We start from the raw sequence: 25300 nt of genomic DNA on the forward strand, positions 1-25300 counted from the left end.
GTATTGAGACAGAACATATTGTATATTGAGACAGAACATATTGTATATTGAGACAGAACATATTGTGTATTGAGACAGAATGTATTGTGTATTGAGACAGAACATATTGTGTATTGAGACAGAACATATTGTGTATTGAGACAGAACATATTGTGTATTGAGACAGAACATATTGTGTATTGAGACAGAACATATTGTATATTGAGACAGAACATATTGTATATTGAGACAGAACATATTGTGTATTGAGACAGAACATATTGTGTATTGAGACAGAACATATTGTATATTGAGACAGAACATATTGTATATTGAGACAGAACATATTGTATATTGAGACAGAGCATATTGTTGGTGTCACCCTCTGACCTTAGAGACCTTTTATTCTCTATTTTGGTTAGGTCGGGGTGTGACTAGCGTGGGCATTCTAGTTTCTTTATTTCTAGGTTGGCTTGGTATGGTTCCCAATCAGAGGCTATCGTTGTCTCTGATTGGGGATCATATTTAGGCCACTTTTTCCCACCTGTTTGTTGTGGGATCTTGTTTGTGTATAGTTGCCTTGAGCACTGCATAGCTTCACGTTCCTTTCTTTCTTCTTTCTTGTTTTTTTGCCGGTTTACGTTAAATAAACATGATGAATCCAGCCCACGCTGCATTTTGGTCCGATTCTTACAACAACATTTGTGACAGAAGATCCCAACACCCACGGACCAAGCAGCGTGCCCAGGAGGAGCAGGGATCCTGGGCCTGGGAAGAAAGCCAGGAGTGGAGAACATCCTGGACTTGGGACAAAATTATTGCAGGAGACAAAAGCCTGCCATGGAAGCAGGCGGAGGCAGCGAAGGAGGGACAGTGACGACATCGGGGTTCGCGGCCACGACGTAGGCCCAAGAAGCAGCCTCAAAAAAGTTTTGGGGGGAGGCACACGGAGTGGTCGGTGACGCTGAGGGTTGAGTCAGAGACCATGGAGGAAGCGATGGATGGATTGAGAGAGAGGGAGGGGTGAGATAGAGACCTTTGAGGAGTGGTTGGCAAAATGTGAAGAGAGTTAAGCGGAAGAGCTGTAGGTTTGGCTGGAGAGGCAAGACAGTCGCCCTGAGGAGCGTGTTAGCCATCCGATGCCACCTGTGCCAGCTCTCCGCACTCGCTTTGAGGAGAGTGTCATCGTTCCGGTAAAATGTGTGCCGGTTCTATGCACCGTGTCTCCAGTGCGCCTCCACGGCCCGGTACGTTCTGTGCCAGCTCCCCGCACTTGCTGTGCGAAGGTTGTCATTTGTCCAGGACACGTTGTGCCAGCTCTACGCTCCAGACCTCCAGTGCGCCTCTACGGCCCAGTACGTCCTGTGCCGGTTCTACACACCGTGTCTCCAGTGCGCCTCCACAGCCCGGTACGTCCTGTGCCAGCTCCCCGCACTTGCCATGCGGAGGTTGTCATCTGTCCAGGACACGTTGTGCCAGCTTTACGCTCCAGACCTTTAGTGCGTCTCCCCAGCCTGGTACGCCCTGTGCCAGCTCCACTCACCAGGCCTCCAGCGACGGTCTGCAGTCCAGAGCCTCCAGCAATGGTCTGCAGTCCGGAGCCTCCAGCGACGGTTCCCAGTCCGGAGCCTCCAGCGACGGTTTCCCAGGCCGGAGCCCCCAGCGACGGTTCCCAGTCCGGAGCCCCTAGCGACGGTTCCCAGTACGGAGCCCCCAGCGACGGTTCCCAGTCTGGAGCCTCCTGCGAGGGTTCCCAGTCAGGAGCCTCCTGCGAGGATTCCCAGTCCAGAGTCCCCGGTGACAATCCACGGCTCGGTTCCTCCGGCGACGATCCACGGTCCGGAGTCCCCGGCGATGATCCACGGCTCGGTTCCTCCAGCGACGATCCATGGTCCGGAGCTTCCGGTGACGATCCCCGCACCAGAGTCACCACCGAAGTAGGCAGATCCGCGAGTGGAGCGCCATCTACGTCCCGCACCGGAGTCGCCACCGAGGCTAGATACCCTCCCGGACCCCCCCTAAAGAGTCAGGTTTTGCGACCGGAGTCCGCACCTTTGGGGGAGGGTACTGTCACGCCCTGACTTTAGAGACCCTTTATTCTCTAATTTGGTTAAGTCGGGGTGTCACTAGCGTGGGCATTCTAGTTTCTTTATTTCTAGGTTGGCTTGGTATGGTTCCCAATCAGAGGCTATCGTTGTCTCTGATTGGGGATCATATTTAGGCCACTTTTTCCCACCTGTTTGTTGTGGGATCTTGTTTGTGTATAGTTGCCTTGAGCACTGCATAGCTTCACGTTCCTTTCTTTCTTCTTTCTTGTTTTTTTGCCGGTTTACGGTAAATAAAGATGATGAACCCAACCCACGCTGCATTTTGGTCCGATTCTTACAACAACGTTCGTGACAGTTGGAGCAAAACAGAGGAGTATAGTAAGTTCTGTGAACTCTCCGGCCAGTGTGGGAAGTTGAGCATGCAGGAAACCAAAACAGAGGAGTATAGTAAGTTCTGTGAACTCTCCGGCCAGTGTGGGAAGTTGAGCATGCAGGAAACCAAAACAGAGGAGTATAGTAAGTTCTGTGAACTCTCCGGCCAGTGTGGGAAGTTGAGCATGCAGGAAACCAAAACAAGGAGTATAGTAAGTTCTGTGAACTCTCCGGCCAGTGTGGGAAGTTGAGCATGCAGGAAACCAAAACAGAGGCGTATAGTAAGTTCTGTGAACTCTCTGGCCAGTGTGGGAAGTTGAGCATGCAGGAAACCAAAACAGAGGAGTATAGTAAGTTCTGTGAACTCTCCGGCCAGTGTGGGAAGTTGAGCATGCAGTAAACCAAAACAGAGGAGTATAGAAAGTTCTGTGAACTCTCCGGCCAGTGTGGGAAGTTGAGCATGCAGGAAACCAAAACAGAGGAGTATAGTAAGTTCTGTGAACTCTCTGGCCAGTGTGGGAAGTTGAGCATGCAGGAAACCAAAACAGAGGACTATAGTAAGTTCTGTGAACTCTCCGGCCAGTTTGGGAAGTTGAGCATGCAGTAAACCAAAACAGAGGAGTATAGAAAGTTCTGTGAACTCTCCGGCCAGTGTGGGAAGTTGAGCATGCAGGAAACCAAAACAGAGGAGTATAGTAAGTTCTGTGAACTCTCAGGCCAGTGTGGGAAGTTGAGCATGCAGGAAACCAAAACAGAGGAGTATAGTACGTTCTGTGAACTCTCCGGCCAGTGTGGGAAGTTGAGCATGCAGTAAACCAAAACAGAGGAGTATAGTAAGTTCTGTGCAACATCACAAAGGTCTAAAGTTACTCAGCCACTAGAGACTCGGGGTGCATACCAAATGGCACCCTATCCCCTATATAGTGCACTACTTTTGACCAGAGCCCTAGGACACAGCTTCGTCTGCTAGTGTCCTAACCCCACTAGTCTCTCCAGCTGGGGTTTGACTCTGCCGCTGTCCTTTAAACCATTCTATCCCCACATCTCAGAACTCCTCTTCTCAGTATTCTGTCTGTTTTACCTCCTGTGAACTGTCCAGATACCTTGGGGATTTCACTCACTCACTCACACACACACACACAATGTATCCATAAGGGACGTCTGCGCTGATGAATCGGTTCAATTTGTTCTTCAGTTGGCTGTTCAGAGTTGTGTGAGTATGAGAGGCTCTGTTTCAGAGAGTAGAGGGAGAGGAACAGATTGTCTTTGTCAGATACAGATCGTCAGAGAGTGCCTGAGGGTCCCAGCCCAGCCCAGGACTAAACCCAGCAGGCCTCTGGTCTTACCCCCCTCTGGATCTGGGTCTAAATCCCTAGTTCATCCTCTGGGTCTCCACCCCTAAGAACCTGCCCTCAAGACTGGGGAGTGGAGGGAAGAGGAGAGGAGAGGAAGGGAAGAGGAGGGGAGAGGAAGGGAAGAGGAGAGGAAGGGAGAGGAGAGGAGAGGAGAGGAGAGGAGATGAGAGGAGAGGAGAGGAGAGGAGAGGAGAGGAGAGGAGAGGAGAGGAGAGGAGAGGAGAGGAGAGGAGAGGAGAGGAGAGGAGAGGAGAGGAGAGGAGAGGAGAGGAGAGCGGAGAGGAGAGGAGGGAAGGGAAGAATAGGGGAGAGGATGGGAGGGGAGGGGAGGGAAGAGGAGGGCAGGGGAGGGAAGAGGATGGGAGGGGAGGGCAGAGGAGGGGAGGGAAGAGAAGAGGAGGGGAGGGCAGAGGAGGGGCGAGGAGGGGGGGAGGGAAGAGGAGGGGAGGTGAGGGAAGAGGGGAGGGAAGGGAAGAGGGGGGGAGGGACGGGAAGAGGAGGGGAGGGGAGAGGAGGGCTGGATGGCTTAGAGTGGCCAAACAGACTCCATGAGGGTGGTATGAGGGCCCGACGTCCACAGGTGGGGGTTGGGCTTACAGCCCAACACCGTGCAGGATGTTTGGCATTTGCCAGAAAACACCAAGATTGGCAAATTCGCCACTGGCGCCCTGTGCTCTTCACAGATGAAAGCAGGTTCACACTGAGCACATGTGACAGTCTGGAGACGCCGTGGAGAATGTTCTGCTGCCTGTAACATCCTCCAGCATGACCGGTTTGGCGGTGGGTCAGTCATGGTGTGTTAGGTACCGAGATGAGATCCTCAGACCCCTTGTGAGACCATATGCTGGTGCGGTTGACCTTGGGTTCCTCCTAATGCAAGACAATGCTAGACCTCATGTGGCTGGAGTGTGTCAGCAGTTCCTGCAAGAGAATTCCTGCAAGGCATTGATGCTATGGACTGGCCCGCCCGTTCCCCAGACCTGAATCCAATTGAGCACATCTGGGACATCATGTCTCGCTCCATCCAACAACGCCACGTTGCACCACAGACTGTCCAGGAGTTGGCGGATGCTTTAGTCCAGGTCTGGGAGGAGATCCCTCAGGAGACCATCCGCCACCTCATCAGGAGCATGCCCAGGCGTTGTAGGGAGGTCATACAGGCACGTGGAGGCCACACACACTACTGAGCCTCATTTTGACTCGTTTTAAGGACATGACATCATTTTGGATCAGCCTGTAGTGTGGTTTTCCACTTTAATTTTGAGTGTGACTCCAAATCCAGACCTCCATGGGTTGATAAATTTAATTTCCATTGATAATTTTTGTGTGATTTTGTTGTCAGCACATTCAACTATGTAAAGAAAAAAGTATTTAATAAGAATACTTCATTCATTCAGATCTAGGATGTGTTATTTTAGTGTTCCCTTAATTTTTTTTAGCAGTGTATTTATATATATATATTTATAGCCAAACCATGTTATGTGAGAAGTGTACAGGGTGCTGTCCACTGAGCTATTGTATTCTGTCACATCCCAGCAGATCCGAGCTCAGGTGTGAGCTCCATGACAAGTGAAGAGAAGGGGCCATGATTTGGTGTGTGTGTGTGTGTGCATATTTTCTCATTTGTTTGTGTGTTTCTGTGAGTGTGTGTGCTCGCGTGCGTGCATGAGTGTCGCCCCAGGCGGTGCGTGGCAGTGAGATGGGGCTCCTATCCCAGTGCTGATGTAACTGAACCTCCCTTTGGCTACATCGTGTCTTTTTCTGACAGACGCTAAACAGACACCTCTCTGCCAGATCGCTCAGGGTCCTGGGGGAGACCAATGCCAAGCCCAATCTTGCTCTGTTGTTTACTCCTATGTGGATGGAGGGAGGAAGGGCTCTGGCAGCTAAACGAGGCCCAGAGGGGGCAGAGAGAGAGACACCCCACTAGAGGCTAAGGGGTGGATCATTCCCTCCATCGACTCAGCACACTCCTCTCATGGTTATGGAAATGAGAAGTCCTATAACATCCATTATGTACCTCAGCATCTTTCCCTGTCCTTGTCCTTGCACTTCATCTGTATCTGATGAAGCGTAGAAACCTATGCTTTTTCCAATGCATTTTCCAGGCAGAACGTAGCTCCACAGTGAATGTGATACTAGTAGCTTCTCCTTAGATCATTCCTCCACAGTGACCGTACTCCAGTAGGTTACAGAACAGAAGCAGTAGTACACAGCAGGCTGATCCTCCAATAGCAGCCTACCCATAAACCCCTGGGCCTAGGCTGGGCTAGACGGAGAAAGAACCAGGGCGGTCTCTGAGTTTAGAGGGATACTTCCTACCTCCTCTCTCCTCCTCCTCTCTCCTTCTCTTTCCTCCTCTTTCCTCCTGTCTCCTGTCTCCTCTCTCCTCCTCTTTCTTCCTGTCTCCTTCTCTCACCTTATCTTTCCTCCTCTCACCTTATCTTTCCTCCTCTCTCTCCTCCTCTTTCCTCCTCTCTCCTCCTCTCTCCTTCTCTTTCCTCCTGTCTCCTCCTCTCTCCTCCTCTTTCCTCCTCTCTCCTCCTCTCTCCTTCTCTTTCCTCCTCTCTCCTCCTCTCTCCTTCTCTTTCCTCCTGTCTCCTCCTCTCTCCTCCTCTTTCCTCCCCTCTCCTCCTCTCTCCTTCTCTTTCCTCCTCTCTCCTCCTCTCTCCTTCTCTTTCCTCCTGTCTCCTCCTCTTTCCTCCTCTCTCCTCCTCTCTCCTTCTCTTTCCTCCTCTCTCCTCCTCTCTCCTTCTCTTTCCTCCTCTCTCCTCCTCTCTCCTTCTCTTTCCTCCTGTCTCCTCCTCTCTCCTCCTCTTTCCTCCTCTCTCCCCCTCTCTCCTTCTCTTTCCTCCTGTCTCCTCCTCTCTCCTCCTCTTTCCTCCTCTCTCCCCCTCTCTCCTTCTCTTTCCTCCTGTCTCCTCCTCTCTCCTTCTCTTTCCTTTATCCATGTTTTACACACACAGACACACACACACTTTACCCACTCTCACTTTACGCACACAAACGTTAAACACACACAAAGGCAGCGAGCTACTGAAGTTGTCGTGAGAGTGGATGGTGTAGTTAATTGTTCTTTTCGCCGTGGGTTTGGCTGGCGGAGGCCTAAATTGGCTCCACAATACTAACGGCCCTCTAATTAAACATTTAAGCTGCTCATTGAGCAAAGTTTCCAGACCCTTGTTTTCCTTCACCTCACAAAGCTCGCCATCTCACAAAACTTTGAATTTACTACTGTAGCTGTTCCTTTAAAAGAGAGAAACTGTGAAGCTTAATAAGTGTCTTTAGTGTGTCTGTGTCTGTGTGCCCTCCTGATAGTACTGAGAGTTTATCTCAGGCTGAGGGTGTTGTGTTGGGGCAGACAGTGACCTTAACTCTGAGGGTGTTGTGTTGGGGTAGACAGTGACCTTAACTCTGAGGGTGTTGTGTTGGGGTAGACAGTGACCTTAACTCTAAGGTGCATCTCTTCCCACTTCAGCCACGAAGCAAACATAGCTAATCCTATGTCCATGCTAATGGTTCTGCTTTAATTTCTCCACTGGGTGTGATTTAGCCAGCTAAGTGTTAATGTGTGTGTGTGGGTGTGGCTAGCTGGAGCTCTGGCTGCTGGGTTGTGGTGGAAAGGGCAGGGGGAGTTTTGGTAGAACCAGGTAGTTTTACAGTAGTAAGTCATGATAGACAGAGTGGGATAGAGGTAGGGAGGGAGAGAGGGTGAGTGAGGTTGTCTGTCCATGTGTACTGTCGCTGTAGTGTTATATGGGAAGAGCAAACAGAGGCATGTCCTTAGTTTGGGTCCTGGCGGGAAGACGTCAACTTCCTTCTTGATCTACTTACTGCAAGCCAGCTGTAATCTGTTGTGTTCTATATAGAACTGTGCACGTAGAATGTACTGCATTAGATCCATGTATACAATAGAATAATAATATATGCCATTTAGCAGACACATTTATCCAAAGCGACTTACAGTCATCTGTGTATTCATTTGTATGTATGTGTGGCTCTGGGAATCAAACCCACTATCCTGGCGTTTCAAGCGCCATGCTCTACCATACAGGACCGTGTATAGAATAAAATAGAATATTGTAGCATCATTATTCAAACATGAATATGCAAATGAACTGTAAAGCCCTTGTCCATAGTCTGCATTAGGCTAGAGCAGGCTGTCTTAGCTACTGTCTGCCTCCGGTACGTATCACAGCCTCCTGTATGTATCACAGCCTCCTGTACGTATCACAGCCTCCGGTACGTATCACAGCCTCCTGTATGTATCACAGCCTCCTGTATGTATCACAGCCTCCTGTACGTATCACAGCCTCCTGTACGTATCACAGCCTCCTGTACGTATCACAGCATCCTGTATGTATCACAGCCTCCTGTACATATCACAGCCTCCTGTACATATCACAGCCTCCTGTACGTATCACAGCCTCCTGTACGTATCACAGCATCCTGTACGTATCACAGCCTCCTGTACATATCACAGCCTCCTGCACATATCACAGCCTCCTGTACATATCACAGCCTCCTGTACGTATCACAGCCTCCTGTACGTATCACAGCCTCCTGTACGTATCACAGCCTCCTGTACGCATCCCAGCCTCCTGTACGTATCACAGCCTCCTGTACGTATCACAGCCTCCTGTATGTATCACAGCCTCCTGTACGTATCACCCTGTACCTATCACAGCCTCCTGTACGTATCACAGCCTCCTGTACGTATCACAGCCTCCTGTACGTATCACCCTGTACGTATCACAGCCTCCTGTACGTATCACAGCCTCCTGTACGTATCACAGCCTCCTGTACGTATCATAGCCTCTTGTACGTATCACAGCCTCTTGTACGTATCACAGCCTCCTGTACGTATCACAGCCTCCTGTGCGTATCACAGACTCAGACACCAGAGGAGCTGATCCATGGGACTGGAGGACTGACTGGGTCTATTTACACTAGGCATTAGTAGTACAACTGGATAGTCTCTTCTAACTCCAATAGATGTTTGCTTTGGAGCTTTACAATCCTCCAAAAGCCACTTAACCCTCACAAGGCCTGTCAGACTTCCACAATGTAGCAGTCATTTCCCTCTAGGAGGGAGGACACTGTGAAGGGGAAGACCGAGTGGAGCACAGCCTTGTACATATCCATTACCTCTCCATGGTTGGAGAGTTATGGAGCATCCCATCACACACACACACACACATACACACATACACACACACACACACACACACACACAACCATTAGGTCCATGGAGGGAGAGAGTTATGGCGGTGTGACTAGAGATGAATGGGGGCGCTGTGTGTTTTAATGGGGGTTGATGGTGGTCTTTGTGTTATAGTGTCGGGCTGGTCTGTGAATGGGCTGCTCCCAGCAGGAGGTCTACTGATTTACAGCAGGGTTAGATACTGTTGCAGGGAGAAACTCACACACACACACACACCAGCACAGTGGCAGTCTCCGCTGTCACACTACAGTGAGGCGCCTAACCAATAGCTCTCACCCTCTTCTCCTTTTCTCCTTTCCTCTCCTCCTCCTGTCTTCCTGTCCTCCTCTTTTCCTCTCCTCTCCTCCTCTCTTTCTATCCTCTCCTCCTCCTCTCTTCCTCTCCTCCTCCTGTCTTCTTCTCAGCTGTGTTTCTATGTCCTTACTGACAGAAACCCCACAAGGGGGAAATCAGCCAGGCCTCGGACATAAAATACACCCCTTAAACTAACTGATTTATGGGAGGAGAATATAGTAACTGCTCGATGCTCTCGCCCCAGAAATAGTTTGACACTGGCGGCGTCTTTAGTGGGCGCAGTGCTTTAGAGGCTGAGGGTGGGCGCAGTGCTTTAGAGGGTGGGGGTGGGCGCAGTGCTTTAGAGGCTGAGGGTGGGCGCAGTGCTTTAGAGGGTGGGGGTGGGCGCAGTGCTTTAGAAGCTGGGGGTGGGCGCAGTGCTTTAGAGGCTGAGGGTGGGCGCAGTGCTTTAGAGGCTGGGGGTGGGCGCAGTGCTTTAGAAGCTGGGGGTGGGCGCAGTGCTTTAGAGGTTGAGAGTGGGCGCAGTGCTTTAGAGGCTGAGGGTGGGCGCAGTGCTTTAGAAGCTGGGGGTGGGCGCAGTGCTTTAGAGGTTGAGAGTGGGCGCAGTGCTTTAGAAGCTGGGGGTGGGCGCAGTGCTTTAGAGGTTGAGGGTGGGCGCAGTGCTTTAGAAGGTGGGGGTGGGCGCAGTGCTTTAGAGGCTGGGGGTGGGTGCAGTGCTTTAGAGGATGGGGTGGGTGCAGTGCTTTAGAGGATGGGGGTGGGCGCAGTGCTTTAGAGTCTGAGGGTGGGCGCAGTGCTTTAGAGGATGAGGGTGGGCGCAGTGCTTTAGAGGCTGAGGATGGGCGCAGTGCTTTAGAGACTGAGGGTGGGCGCAGTGCTTTAAAGACTGAGGGTGGGCGCAGTGCTTTAGAGTCTGAGGGTGGGCGCAGTGCTTTAGGGGCTGAGGGTGGGAGCAGTGCTTTAGAGGATGCAGGTGGGCGCAGTGCTTTAGAGGCTGAGGGTGGGCGCAGTGCTTTAGAGGCTGAGGGTGGGCGCAGTGCTTTAGAGTCTGAGGGTGGGCGCAGTGCTTTAGAGAATGGGGGTGGGCGCAGTGCTTTAGAGGCTGAGGGTGTGTAATTGGTCTTTCCGTTGAAGATCCAATGGACACACAAACACAGACACACGACATACACACTGGTAATATCTAAGGGGGTCAGACATCCTTCACCCACACTACAGCTCCTATTTATTCATATGCACTTTAAAATGACATGTTCAAAAAATGTGTGTAAAGCAGAATAGAATATGTCTGTAGTTTCTTCTTCAAACTACAGTTTCTCATCTCTTTATTTGGCCTCAGCCAGCCAAGCCGTGGTAGCTGTAATGGAAGTTAGTAGTCATTTCAACGGTGGTGGTACCAGCAGTTGCAGTAATAGTGGTTTGGAGGGTGGTGCTGTTAGGAGTAGCAGTTGCAGTAATAGTTGTTTGGAGGGTGGTGCTGTTAGGAGTAGCAATTGCAGTAATAGTTGTTTGGAGGGTGGTGCTGTTAGGAGTAGAAGTTGCAGTAATAGTGGTTTGGAGGGTGGTGCTGTTAGGAGTAGCAGTTGCAGTAATAGTTGTTTGGAGGGTGGTGCTGTTAGGAGTAGAAGTTGCAGTAATAGTGGTTTGGAGGGTGGTGCTGTTAGGAGTAGCAGTTGCAGTAATAGTTGTTTGGAGGGTGGTGCTGTTAAGAGTAGCAGTTGCAGTAATAGTGGTTTGGAGGGTGGTGCTGTTAGGAGTAGCAGTTGCAGTAATAGTTGTTTGGAGGGTGGTGCTGTTAGGAGTAGAAGTTGCAGTAATAGTGGTTTGGAGGGTGGTGCTGTTAGGAGTAGCAGTTGCAGTAATAGTTGTTTGGAGGGTGGTGCTGTTAAGAGTAGCAGTTGCAGTAATAGTGGTTTGGAGGGTGGTGCTGTTAGGAGTAGCAGTTGCAGTAATAGTTGTTTGGAGGGTGGTGCTGTTAGGAGTAGCAGTTGCAGTAATAGTGGTTTGGAAGGTGGTGCTGTTAAGAGTTGCAGTTGTAAATCCAGGGTAGTGTTGAACAAGGCTGTAGAGATGACTTGCTATGTAAACACCCAGCTTCCCAGCGCCTCACAGACGCAACTCTTAATGCACCCAGGAATGTGTGTATAATGACTTGCACCTGTGCTGCCTGAAAGCTAAGGACTCTGCTCTGACTGACTACTCCATAGTGTGTGTGTGTGTGTGTGTGTGTGTGTGTGTGTGTGTGTGTGTGTGTGTGTGTGTGTGTGTGTGTGTGTGTGTGTGTGTGTGTGTGTGTGTGTGTGTGTGTGTGTGTGTGTGTGTGTGTGTGTGTGTGTGTGTGTGTGTGTGTGCGTGCGTGCGTGCGTGCGTGCGTGCGCATGTGTATACCGTATGCAGTGCATATGTGCTCAATGTGTGTCTGAGAGACAAGAGAGAGAGTGTACGTGCTACTCTGCCTGTATTTGAGGTGCTGACATGGAAGATGTTCAACAGTGGGATTGTGGTGCCAGGACATGAGGAAATAGAAAACACATCCATGTGTAGAATATACCCTCTTCTTCTGGGGAGACCAACAGAGAGAGTTCTTGAGAGGGAAAGAAAGAAAGAACGGAGAAGGTGAGTTAGTTAGTCCTTTAGTCCATAGCATTCCCCTAAGTGTTTGTTTTCTTCTTCCCTCTGTAGTCTTTGAAAAGTACCACAGTAGCAACAACGTTTTCGGGAGGCCCAGCCCAGAACGTTTTCCTTTCTGCAATTGTGCCACCACAGATCTAGCTACCGAACAAACCCCTCACCTCCACTGCCTCACATCTTCACACACACAGGAACTGGTTAACTTAACCCCTCTGTCCAGAGAGAAGAGAGAGAGAAACAAAGACAGCTGTGAGTAGCTGTGTTATCCTCACTAGTCAGCTAGCTAGCACATGCATGGTGCCTCTGTCTGTTCTGAGGTAGGGAGATAGCGTGTGAGGGTCTTAAGTCAGCTAGCTAGCCCATGCATGGTGCCTCTGTCTGTTCTGAGGTAGGGAGATAGCGTGTGAGGGTCTTAAGTCAGCTAGCTAGCCCATGCATGGTGCCTCTGTCTGTTCTGAGGTAGGGAGATAGCGTGTGATAGTCTTAAGCCAGCTAGCTAGCCCATGCATGGTGCCTCTGTCTGTTCTGAGGTAGGGAGATAGCGTGTACTGGAATAAAACATCTTCCCCATATACCCACCAACGTGTGGGTCATCGGCCAATTCCCCTTTGGAATCTGCATGTCATGTGACAGCCGGGGGCCTGAAGGTGGAGTGGCTGCTTCCTGTACCCCTCAACCCCTTCTACAAACCTCTGTCTGTCTGTGTGTGTGTATGTGCGTGCGTGCGTGTGTGTTGGACATGTTTAACCAGAAGTTCCCACAACAGTAGTAAACTAACACAAATTTGACGAACTGGTGACATGTTTTATTTAACTAGGCAAGTCTGTTAAAAACAAATTCTTACTTTCAATGACAGCCTAGGAACAGTGGGTTAACTGCATTGTTCAGGGGCAGAACTATAGATTTTTACCTTGTCAGCTCGGGGATTTGATCTTGCAACCTTTCAGTCACTAGTTCAACGCTCTAACCACTAGGCTACCTGCCCCTTTTGTTAGTCCCCACAAGGAAAAAATATATTAGTGTTAGAATTGGATTAGGGGTTTAGGGTTTTGCTTAGGGCTAGGTTTAGGGTTTATAAGATTTTGAATGGGAATCAATTGTGTGTCCCCACAAGGTTAGATAAACAGGAATGTATGTGTGTGTGTGTGTATGTGTTTCTCTCTCTCTCTCTCTCTCTCTCTCTCTCTCTCTCTCTCTCTCTCTCTCTCTCTCCTCTCTCTCTCTCTCTCTCTCTCTCTCTCTCTCTCTCTCTCTCTCTCTCTCTCTCTCTCTCTCTCTCTCTCTCTCTCTCTCTCTCTCTCTCTCTCTCTCTCTCTCTCTCTCTCTCTCTCTCTCTCTCTCTCTCTCTCTCTCTCTCTCTCTCTCTTTCTTTCTTTCTTTCTTTCTTTCTTTCATATTTCATTAGGCCCAGTCATGTTTAGCCTGGCAGGCAGGGGTGTATGGATATGTAGAGTGCTGTTTTAATGAAGGGAGTGTAGTACTGAGACAGGCTATAGGACTATAGACTGGTAAACATTAGGCTGCCCTGCCTGACTGGCTCTGCTATTCACACTGTTTTTATTAGTGATAAACCATGGCTGGAACCCTACCAGAAAAACCACTACAGACAAGCTCCATGTCTTGTTAAATACATGTACATGTAAAGGATATTCCTCTAAGCAAACGGGTGGGGAGATTTCTGTTAGTCCGCTAAAGCAGAGAAAACCATCTGCAAACCACCGATGGTACCCACAAACCTGGGATGATTTGACTGTGTGTGTGAGAGAGAGACAGAGAGTGTATGATTTAGATGATTTAGGCATTCTAAATGGTTAATTATTGTTACAAGTACACTGGAAACGACTGCTCATGTAAGACCAGTGAAGTCTGCAGTAGCCATGGCAACCCAACACAGCAGTAGCCATAACACAGCATTCCTGTCATTCTGATGACTGGAAACTTTTAAGTCCAGTCTACATCCAGTAAGGAACCTTTGGGTTTTTTAATTAAACCTGTGCTTGAAAGAAATGGAAATGATTTGTTTTAATTAAAATCACTCCAAATCCTCAATTCACTAACACACACACCTACATACCCACACACACAGTTTATAGCCCAGCACGTAAAACAGTTTGTTAAAGCATCAGGGATGTCTCAGCTGAGGGTGTTGTGGGAGTGATGTTTAATGGCGGGCTGATGCACCTCATTACCCCGGGATCAGACATGACGGGTCCGCTGTGGGGGTTAGGGGTCAGAGGGCGTGACCTCTGGAGGGAGGGTAGGCAGAGGGTGTCAGGCTTCCTCAGTCAAGCTTGCCTGACTACCAATGTAGAGAAACTCCTGTTAATTTAGGGTGTTTTGGATTGATATTAATCTGCAGAATTTAGATCCAAATTGTAAAAAGAGACCTGTAAAAATGTAATTGACTATAGTTATATGCACACAGTAATGCGATTATTGTGGATCGTCAGGTTAATATAATCATTTGATAGAAACTTTTACATGCTTTGCAAGAAGACCGATTTCCCTAATAATACTGTTTACATGGACACATTGGAAATCAGGCTTCCTGATGGGACTCGTTTTAAACCTTTTACCTCAGCGAACATGTTCTTTTTGGGAAGCGTATTTGATTCTGAGTTGGGACATAAAAAGTTTGTATGTGAAAACCACCAAGTCACATACATTCAGTTGTTCCAAACTGACTCGTACTAAAGGGGTTGTAACGGCGTTCTTCGTTTGCCGAAAGAGAGTCGGACCAAAATGCAGCGTGTAGGTAGTAGGTAGTAGGCTCCGGTAGATCCTGGCTGGCTGGCGGATCTGGAAGATTCAGGTTGACTAGCAGATCTGGAAGATTCTGGTTGACTAGCAGATCTGGAAGATTCTGGTTGACTAGCAGATCTGGAAGATTCTGGTTGACTAGCAGATCTGGAAGATTCTGGTTGACTAGCAGATCTGGAAGATTCTGGTTGACAGGCTGATCTGGAAGAATCTGGTTGACAGGCTGATCTAGAAGATCATGGCTGACTGACAGCTCCCTGCAGACTGGCAGCTCCTTGCAGACTGACAGCTCTGACTGCTCCATGCAGGCTGACAGCTCCTTGCAGACTGACAGCTCCTTGCAGACTGGCAGCTCTTTGCAGACTGATATCTCTGGCTGCTTCATGCAGACTGACAGCTCTGACTGCTCCATGCAGGCTGACAGCACCCTGCAGACTGGCAGCTCCTTGCAGACTGACAGCTCCTTGCAGACTGACAGCTCTTTGCAGACTGACAGCTCTGGCTGCTTCATGCATACTGACAGCTCCCTGCAGACTGGCAACTCAGGCTGCTTCATGCAGACTGACAGCTCTGACTGCTCCATGAAAGAGAGTCGGACCGAAATGCAGCGTGGTGGTTATTCATGATCTTTAATGAAGAAATAACGATACATGAAACAACTATACAAAAATACAAAACAACAAACGGAACGTGAAACCTAATTACAGCCTATCTGGTGAAACTACACAGAGACAGGAACAATCACCCACCAAATACAATGTGAAACTCAGGCTACCTAAATACGGTTCCCAATCCGAGACAACGAGAATCACCTGACTCCAGATTGAGAACCGCCTCAGGCAGCCAAGCCTATACTAGACACACCCCTAATCAACCACAATCCCAATGCCTACAAAAACCCCAATAAGACAATACAATAAACCCATGTCACACCCTGGCCTGAACAAATAATTAAAGAAAACACAAAATACTAAGACCAAGGCGTGACAAGGGGGAGGCTCTCGGCTGGTGCTGGTGCCCAGATCTAATACACCACTGAAACGTTTATTTACATGTCCTAATCATTCAAAGGATTGCTCAGAACACCAGATGTTTCAATCGGTGTATGCTTACTATGATTTTGACCTTACGCTGATTAAGCTAAGCAGATCAAGGTGTTTACATGACTAATGCATAATCTGCCTACTGCCAAAGTCAGTTTAACATCATATTATTAGTGTGCATGTAAACATATTTATTGATAAGCTAGTTAGGCCTATTTGAAGTATTTGACTGTTTTAAAACCCCTCTGTGTTTTTTGTCTACATGATTATGTCCATGGTGTTTATATGCTACTTGAAGTGTGTTAGTATTCTGCAACACCTGAGAGGTTTGTCTCCATTCTCTGAGGTGTTCATCTGGGGTTATTAGTATTTCCAGACCTGCTGCTTCACGGTAGTGACAGGCTCTTTGATCAGCCAGATATAAGGGATGAAAGGTGTGTGTGTTGAGGAGGGGATTGTCTGGGGAGCGACCTGCTCACTGCAAGACTGACTGGCTGCCCGATGAACATCTAGAGGAGAACTGTGCTGATATTTGAACATGGCCTCAGAGAGACTGGGATGAGGGGGGAGTGGGAGTGGGGAGAAAAGGGGGAGCAGGCTACAAATGCGGGTGTGGGCGAGTGGAGGGGGAAGGGTGATCAGAGAGAGAGAGAGGTTAGCTTGTGTTTTTTTTTTTTAAGTAGTCACCTCTACCATTACTGGTCTCCATTGATCTCCATTTTGCTCCCAAGCCCCATTCTTATTCTCTCTCTCTCTCAATCTCTCTCTCCATTGTTAAATATCCCACCACCCAGCACTAAGCACTTTCCCTTCTTAATGATGTCATTGTGTGTGTGGGGGGAGGGGTCTCTGTCTATTCACCATTGTAGGACAGACAACAGCTGGCCCTATTGGACATGGCCACGCCCTACAAATTCTACCCATCTGGTTCCTTAAGAGGAACCCCCTACACACACACACAAACACACACTCACTCACACACACTCACACGAACTCATCTTCAGTACTTTTTCATCCCACAGGACTGGAACCCTACATCTGTTCTTACTAAATCAGGCCCCAAAAACAACACATTCCATTGTTGACTTAAAGAGTATATGATACTGTAGGGAGGAGAGCAAAAGGAGAGAGGGAGGAGAGAGAGATCCCTCTGTGTGGGCCTCACGACCTGCCATCCAATAACTCACCCTGAGGCGGAGAAAGAGAGAGAGATGAAGGGTAGAGAGACACAGTGCTTCTGTAACCTTGAACTTTTCAGCTCCACATCCTCTCTCCTTTCCTCTCTCTGTGTATCCCCTTTTCTCTGTTTCTGTCCTATGTCCAATCCGTTAATCTCGCAGTGTCCTTTTTGACCTAAACAAGACTCCATACTCTCATCTTCTCGCTACTTCTCTTCTCCCTCTTTCTCCTCTCTCTCTCTCACACACACACACACACACATTCCTACACCGCCTGTATGTGTTTTTGAGTCAGAGAGCTGTATGGGCAGCAGATAAAGGAGGCGTCCATCCAAGACTTCAGATTCCTGGCATAGACTGCCTCACATCCACTGGGAATGGACTTCCAAAGGCTGAGCGAGAGACAGAAAGAGAAAGAGAGGGGAAAGAGTGAGAGACAAAGGGGAAAGAGAGAGAAAGAAGGGGGACACAAGGAGAGACATGCATTATTTATTATTGCAGTATGGTCACTAGAAAGAAAGAAGGGGATTAGAGGAGCGCTCCAAGCCAGCCAGGTCTACTGGGTTATCGCTCTGTTCTCTCTCCCTCTCTCCCTCTCGCTCCCTCTCGCTCCCTCTCTCTCTCCCTCTCTCCCTGTCGCTCTCTCTCTCTCCTTCTCTCTCCCTCTCCCTCTCTCTCTCTCTCTCTCTCCATCTCTCCCTCTCGCTCTCTCTCTCGCTCTCTCTCCCTCTCTCCCTCTCGCTCTCTCTCCCTCTCACTCCTTCTCTGGTTTGTGAACTCATCCCCAGGACCAGCTGGATGAGGGGACTCTTTTCTTTGCTCAGCTCTTGGCATTGCAGGGCTTAGTAATGATATGAGAGGGGTCACTATATTATAGATGTTTCCAAAACTTAATTGCTATTTTTTGAGTTTTTATTATTAGTGGATATCGGCCTAATTCTGCCCTGCATGCATTGTTTGTCACGCCCTGACCTTAGAGAGCTTTTTATGTCTCTATTTTGGTTTGGTCAGGGTGTGATTTGGGTGGACATTCTATGTTCTTTTTTCTATGTTTTTGTATTTCCTTGTTTTGGCCGGGTATGGTTCTCAATCAGGGACAGCTGTCTATCGTTGTCTCTGATTTTCCCACCATTGTTTTGTGGGTAGCTGTTTTGCACCTGACCGGACTGTTTCGTTTTGTTTATTCACTTTGTCATTTTTGTTTCAGTGTTCTGTTTAATAAAAAGTAATGAACACAACCACGCTGCACTTTGGTCCGATTCCTCCTCTTCAGAAGACGACACCCGTTACATAGTTTGTAGTTTTCCTCTGGACATGTAGGAGAATCTTATAGATCTCTGCATGCAGTGTTTCAATGGGGTGTTTGTCCCATTTGATGAAATCTTGTTTCACCTCACTGCCATAAAGTGCAATTGGTTCAATTACATATTCAATAAAGTTTTAGCCAATTTTTAATAGGTATTTCAATTTGAATGTACTTTTTAATGGCGTAGAATGCCCTGCGTGCTTTCTCTCAGTTCATTCACTGCCTCATTAAGGTGTCCAGTTCAGCTTACTTTTAAACCTAAGTAATTGTAGTGTGTGCAGTACTTTATATATGTTATACCACTTGAGAACTTTGGTCTAATTCCCAGAGATCTGGATCTTCTCTGGAAATCATCATTTTAGTATTTTGGGGGTTTACTGCCAGGGCCCAGTTCTGTCTCTGCTGTAGGCCATGCACTGTGGGTGACAGCAGGCATAGGTCATCTGCGAAGAGTAGGCATTTAACCTCTGAATTGTGGAGACTAACACCAGGGGCTGAGGATTTTCTAGAATAGTGGCCAATTCGTTTATGGAAATATTGAAGAGTGCAGGGCTCAGATTGCAACCGTGGTGAAGGCCCCACCCCTGGTTAAAGAATTATGTTCTTTTCTTGCCAATTTTAATGCTGCATGTATTGCCAGTATATATTGATTTAATTATGTCATATGTTTTACCCCCTACACCACTTTCAATAACTTTGTAAAACAGTGCTGTATGCCAAATATAATCAAATGCTTTTTGGAAGTCGATAAAGAAACAGTATATTTTGGTATTATTTTGGTGGACCTGCTTATCTATCAGGGTGTGTAGAGTGTAAATATGATCAGTCGTGTGATGTTTTGGTATAAATCCAATTTGGATTTTACTCAAGACATTGTGCTTATTAAGGAAGTTTAGAACTCTTACATTTATAATACTACAGAAAATCTTCCCCAGGTTACTGTTCACACAAATGCCTCTGTAATTGTTAGGGTCAAATTTGTCTCCGTTCTTAAAGATTGGGGTTATGAGTACTTGATTCCAGATGTCAGGGAAATAACCTACCATCAGGATCAAATTAAACAGTTTTAATAAAGCCAATTGAAATGTTGCGCTAGTGAGTTTGAGCATGTCATTTAGGATTCCATCAGGTCAGAGTCTGAAGTTTCTTATAGAGTTCCTGGTCAGTAATTGGGGAGTCCAATGGATTTTGATTGTCCTTTAAAGCTTTTTCTAGTCCATTCAACTTCTCATGAATTTGGCGATGTTCTGCGTTTGTGTCAATTTGAACGGTGTTGTAGAGTGTTTTAAAATGGGTTGTCCATTTGTCACCATTTTGTATCACTAATTACTCACTAATTACTCTTGTTTAGATGTTTTAGTTTTTTCTAATTTTACCAGAAGTTGTTTGTGTTAATGGACTCCTCAATTAGTGTCAGCTGCTTGCTGTTGTACTGTGCTTTTTTGGTTCTGAGTGTACATTTATAGAGTTTTAAAGTCTCACCGTAATGAAGGCGTAATTCACCATTATGTGGGTCTCTGTGCTTTTGGTTGGATAGTGTTCTAAGTTTTTTCCTTATAATTTTACAATCTGCATCAAACCAGTTGTCATCTGTGATCTTTTTCGTTTTGTTTTATTATCAATTTCAATTGTGCTTCTTTTGCCGTTTGCCTGAATATATAGTTGATGTTTTGTTCTGCTAGATTGATGCTTTCTTTACAGTGAGTGAATGTGGTATCCAGAAAGTTATCTAAGAGTGTTTGGATATTTTGGTTCCAGGTTGCTTTCTGGTATTCTTCTGTGCTGTTTTGGGCCCATCTGTATGAATTTCTGATGTTGTACAGCTTACTGGGCTGTGAATGTGTGGTTGTTTCCATGTCTGTTCTTTTGAGGAACAACGTAATTTGGCTGTGATCAGACAGAGGTGTTAGTGGCTTGACAGTGAATGAGCTGAGAGAGAAGGGGTCCATGTCTGTAATCATATAGTCTACTGTACTGTGGCCAAGAGGTGAGCAGTAGGTGAATCTCTACCATTGACAAAGTACAGGCTTCTACAGAGCTGCAACAGATCCCTTCCGTTTTTGTTGACGGTGCTGTCACTGTTGTTTCTATGGGGGAAATTAAGACCATTAGAGACACTATGGCCTGTAATAAAGCTGTCCCCTCGTGTGGTCTGTCACTGTTGTTTCTATGGGGGAGATTAAGACAGAGACACTATGGCCTGTAATAAAGCTGTCCCCTCGTGTGCTCCTTAGATCAGGTAGTGTTCCTGTGCTCGCATTTGTGTCCCCAAAGATGAGCACATTTCCCTGGGCCTGGAAATGGCAAGTCTCTTCCTCAAGGGTGGGGAAGATCTCCTCTGAGTAATATGGGGATTCTGAGGCGGGGATATATATTGTGCAAAGGAACACATATTTTTCTCAGTTTTAACCAAATGTGATATTTACCAATTTTGAGGGGATCAATTAGATTTTGCAGTTCGGATTTGTACAAAATGATTAGTCCTCCAGAGTCTCTACCTCTATTGACAGAGCTGTGTTTCTGTGATGGCACAATTACCTCTCTGTAGCCTGTGGGACAGTGAGTAACAATGTCAGCCTTACACCATGTCTCCTGCAGAATGATGACGTCAACATCTTTAAGATTTGTGTTGAACTCTCTCTCTCTCTCTCTCTCTCTCTCGCTCTCTCTACTTCTCTCTCTCTCGCTCTCTCTACTTCTCTCTCTCTCGCTCTCTCTCTCTCTCTACTTCTCTCTCTCTCTACTTCTCTCCAAAGGGGTTGTTCAGAAATAAGGTAGCTGTGATTAGTTTATTTCCAGTTGGCAGATTAACTAATGTGTCTGTGTGTGTTTTTCAGGTTGCTGCTGTGGTCAGTCCAAGAGAGAAGGACAAAGACACTGAGATGGAGGAACCACCGGGATCACATTCCCTCTTCTGTTTCTTTAACGTATTACCTTTCCAACCGTGTGTGTGTGTGTGTGTGTGTGTGTGTGTGTGTGTGTGTGTGTGTGTGTGTGTGTGTGTGTGTGTGTGTGTGTGTGTACATTTTGGTGGGTGACACCTCCAATTTCAGTTTTATAATTTGCCATTTTTGTTGACTTTTATAATGTTATGATACTCATATATCGTTGACACATTTACAATACCCTTAATCATCAAGGGACTTTACAATACTATTGATACATACTGTGGCTTGTGTTTCTAACTACCTATGTGAGAATGTATATTTGTATGTACAGTATACTCATATTTAGAAAATATATCACGGACTCCAAGAAAGCTTAAATTCTTTCACTAACATGCTGCACTTGCATGTATTCACGCACACATGCACAAACTCACACGTACAAACTCACACGTACATACACACGCGTACACACACACACGTACACACACACACGTACACACCCACACGTACACACACACACGTACACACCCACACGTACACACACACACGTACACACACACACGTACACACCCACACGTACACACACACACGTACACACACACACACGTACACACCCACTGGACAGTTTCACTCACACTCACAACACAAACTTGAACTGAGAATGACAAGCGGTGGTAATGTTTCTCTTTAACTTTGAACTGTTCCTCCTCTGTAACTGTCAGGCCAGGGTCAAATGGCATCAAATAATAATAATAATCATAAGAGCAATGGTAGTAATACTGTAATAGTGATACTGGTGATAATAATCCGTTAGTCTCTGCTGGAGATGATGCATACCAACAAAGCAATGAGCGTTGATGACATCGTGAAGAGTCACGTTATATGGTACATTCGCTGTGGTTCGTCTCAGCGTATGTGGGTGTGTTATATCTGTGTGGTTGCGTGTGCATCAAACATGGGCAATATGGGCTATACCCTTCATTGGTGCTTCCATGTAGGCCATGAGGTACTGTTATCTATACTGCATCCTGTTGTACACTGTATCTAGATGGTAAAACACAATGGCAATAGGCTCAGTGGGATTTTGATCTCTTGGTTACTTCGACCCGTGACAATCCTCTTGTCCTTCACGTTCTTTGATGGCGTCACCATCCAGTAATGTACTGTATTTCAGTCATCACAAATGTTATTAGACGATTGCGTCATCGTCTGTTTGTCTCAGCTATCACGTTAATAAAAATATTAGGAGCACTTTTTATGATATCGCATGATATTGATCTAACAAATACTTTTGTTTCTTGGGTACTATGTTACATTGGCTGGTACAAAGATGTCTTTGTGTTCGATTTTCAGCTGGGGGTTGTTTTGTGTAAAAATACCTGCTCATATTAGTCATGTGTGAGCTAGGTAATATAGCAATGACCAGTAACATGGAGAATATGGGTTCCCGTTTTATGGATGGATTTGAAATCTACCACTAATCTGAATTGCCTGTACTGTGCACAAGTAGAGGGGGAGGAGAGTTATGAGTTAGACATCATAGACACACACTAACTATCAGGAGAGATTAGTTTTCTTAATCCACATTGACACCCTTAGAAAGACATGTACACACACACACACACACACACACATGAGAACACATGAGAGACAGTCACAGGTATAATACTGTAGACACTTGGCCACACACAGTCCTTCTCCACCCCTGCCTCACCTGCTAGTCTATCATAGAGGGAGAAGGACGAGGAAGAGGAGGAGGAGACATTAAAAATAAATGACTCTTGTAGAAGGCTTTGACATGATTCGGCATATGGCCAAGTCCGTGTAATGGTACAGCTTTAATTGTCCCACCATCTCTAGTGGGGTTTGGTGTGATATAGAGCAGGCGAGGCAAAGACAGAGAAACACAGTGATAGTGACGACTTGTGTCATTAGCTTTTTGAGAATGCACTTTTGGAATATATTTGCCCTACTGTACATTCCAGCTTATTAAAAATGTCACTTTTTGCACCTGTGTTGTCCTTAATCACATGCCCTTGCCTGCACAGACTAGAAATATCAGTGCCCTCCCTTGGCAACCTTAATATAGGCCAACACACCACAGTTTCCAACCCCAGTGATGCACAGACTTTTTAAGGAAAACTACTACAGACACTTAAAGTGATTTCATAGGACTTCAGTGTCATTCCTGGTGTGACAAGTGATTCTGTGTCATGGTAGTGAGGAAGGGAGGAGAATCTAGAGTGGCGTCTTAATGTGACTAAAGCAGCGTGACAGAGGAGGGTTAATACCAGAGAGCTCTGCTGAGATAGATCGCCCAGCTCGCTCTGCTCGGCCTTGCATGGCTTTATGGGATACAGGAGGTATTAGCAGCTGAATCATTATTGTTGATACGTTACTCTCCTGCTTTCTGTCTGTGTGGCATTTCACTTTTCTTTCCTCCCCTTTTTATTTTGAGCCATTGTGTCCCAGAAGTTTCTTCCTTTGCCGCCTGCCTGCGACGTCACATAAACATGAAAATACTGTATATGTATTGGACTGCCTGCCTGCCTGCCTGCCTACCTACCTGCCTGCCTGCCTGCCTGCGTGGGTGGAGTTCCTGAAAGCTCTTTTTTTCTCCTTTGGGAATTAAAAGCATTTCTCTATGAAGGGAAATCTTGGGAAAGAAGTAGTGAAATTGCACATTGAGCACTGTGACGGTCCAAATGATTAACAATTGAATGGGGCCCACTATCATTTGAATGTTACCATTGGTTCTTGCTTGTTAAGGTCAACTTCCAAATGTTAAAAAAAAATGCATTTACAAATACACCATTCAAATCTGAATTGGGGAATGGCTTAAGATTGATCTGCTTGCTATATTTGTCATGCTACGGAATGTGTACATTTTGAGTCATATTTTGAGTTACATGTCAATATTTAATCATTTTGTATCCTTTGTTATAAACTGTCTTACTAGGCTGTATATAAAAGGGGAGGTGAAACGCCTTGTGTAAAATGTAATAGTGACTATGTTTGCGTACATACAGGGTCACGCGTGTCTCCTTTGCGCCATAAAAGAGAGGATTCGTATTAAATATATATGGATATATACACATACAGTATTTTTTGGGCCTTGTCAGTTTCTTAACTGCGTAGACGTACAGTATATGTTGGGAAAGGCGTTTTGGAACCAGACATGCAACCCCCGCTGTACTCAACACTGAATCTGTGTTTTACAGTACAAAAAAAAGCTTCTCTTGCGTATCTATTTTTTCTTTTTTTGTATAATGCTCTGAAAATACATCATTTTTCACAAGTGGTTTCGGACATAGAAGAACTGTTACCGGTCACTTTATAAACTGAAACTTAGGATATAATAGTAGAATAGCTGTTGCATTACCTATTTGTTACGACCTGTATGTAATGTTATTATGGAAGATGTAATGTCCTTCTGTAAATGTTGTTTATTGTTGGTTTACCTGAAATAAATAAAGTTTATTAATGCTTCAAACTGTGTTCATTCACCAATGCAAAACAGCTGTTGTTAGGTCATGTATTACATACTTACTTCATATTAATTCTACCACAACTCCATTCTAGTGTGGTCATGCTAGTGTGGATATTGGTTGCCTTTGTCCTCCTATTCATCAGTATTTACATAGTTAGCTACTTCCTGAAATGAGTTATCCCTGGAATTGATCTAAGTACCATACTTTTTTAAGGCATAATTTATTCAACTGTACCTGATTTATCCTGTATTACCAGTCCCTGGCTGATGTGAGCTGAGCTGGCCTGATTGTATTGTACCACAACAGTGTTTTCTCTGGACACCCACCAAGGTGTTATGTCTCTGATTCAAACCATACCAATAGGTCAACAACATCTGCATCCCAAATTGCATCCCTATGGGCTCTGGTTAAATGTAGTGCACTATATAGGGAATAGGGTGCCATTTGGGATGCATTTTAGAAAAAGTATGTAACTTCACTTATGAGTACAGTTTTCAAGCCTACTGGTCCTTTAAACAGATATACTTTATAACATGAAAACAAACAACCTCCAGGTCATAATGACTGCTGTGACAGATAGGTAGGAGAAAAATACATGGAAACCCCAACAATACAAGGTGTGCTGTAAGAATGTAATGTTCATAACGGTTTTAATGTTTCTTTGGAAAAACAATGAAGCCATTCTATTCTCTTCTGTGGTTATTGCATGTGGTCATAAATGGTTCTGAAAC

The 25300-nt window shown here is 46.3% G+C and overlaps 1 protein-coding gene across 2 annotated transcripts in view; it reads left to right on the forward strand.

Annotated features, from left to right (window-relative positions):
* Nucleotides 1-24567, forward strand: part of LOC109901149 (cyclin-dependent kinase 14) — a 201904-nt gene extending 177337 nt beyond the window's left edge. For both annotated transcript variants that reach the window (XM_031787508.1, XM_031787514.1), the window contains one exon: nucleotides 21028-24567. The gene's annotated coding sequence lies outside the window, so the exon portion shown is untranslated. The remainder of the gene's footprint in view (nucleotides 1-21027) is intronic.
* Nucleotides 24568-25300: the final 733 nt, after the last annotated feature.

The sequence above is a fragment of the Oncorhynchus kisutch genome, linkage group LG2 (genome assembly GCF_002021735.2).
Source record: "Oncorhynchus kisutch isolate 150728-3 linkage group LG2, Okis_V2, whole genome shotgun sequence".
Taxonomy (NCBI): Eukaryota; Metazoa; Chordata; class Actinopteri; order Salmoniformes; family Salmonidae; genus Oncorhynchus; species Oncorhynchus kisutch.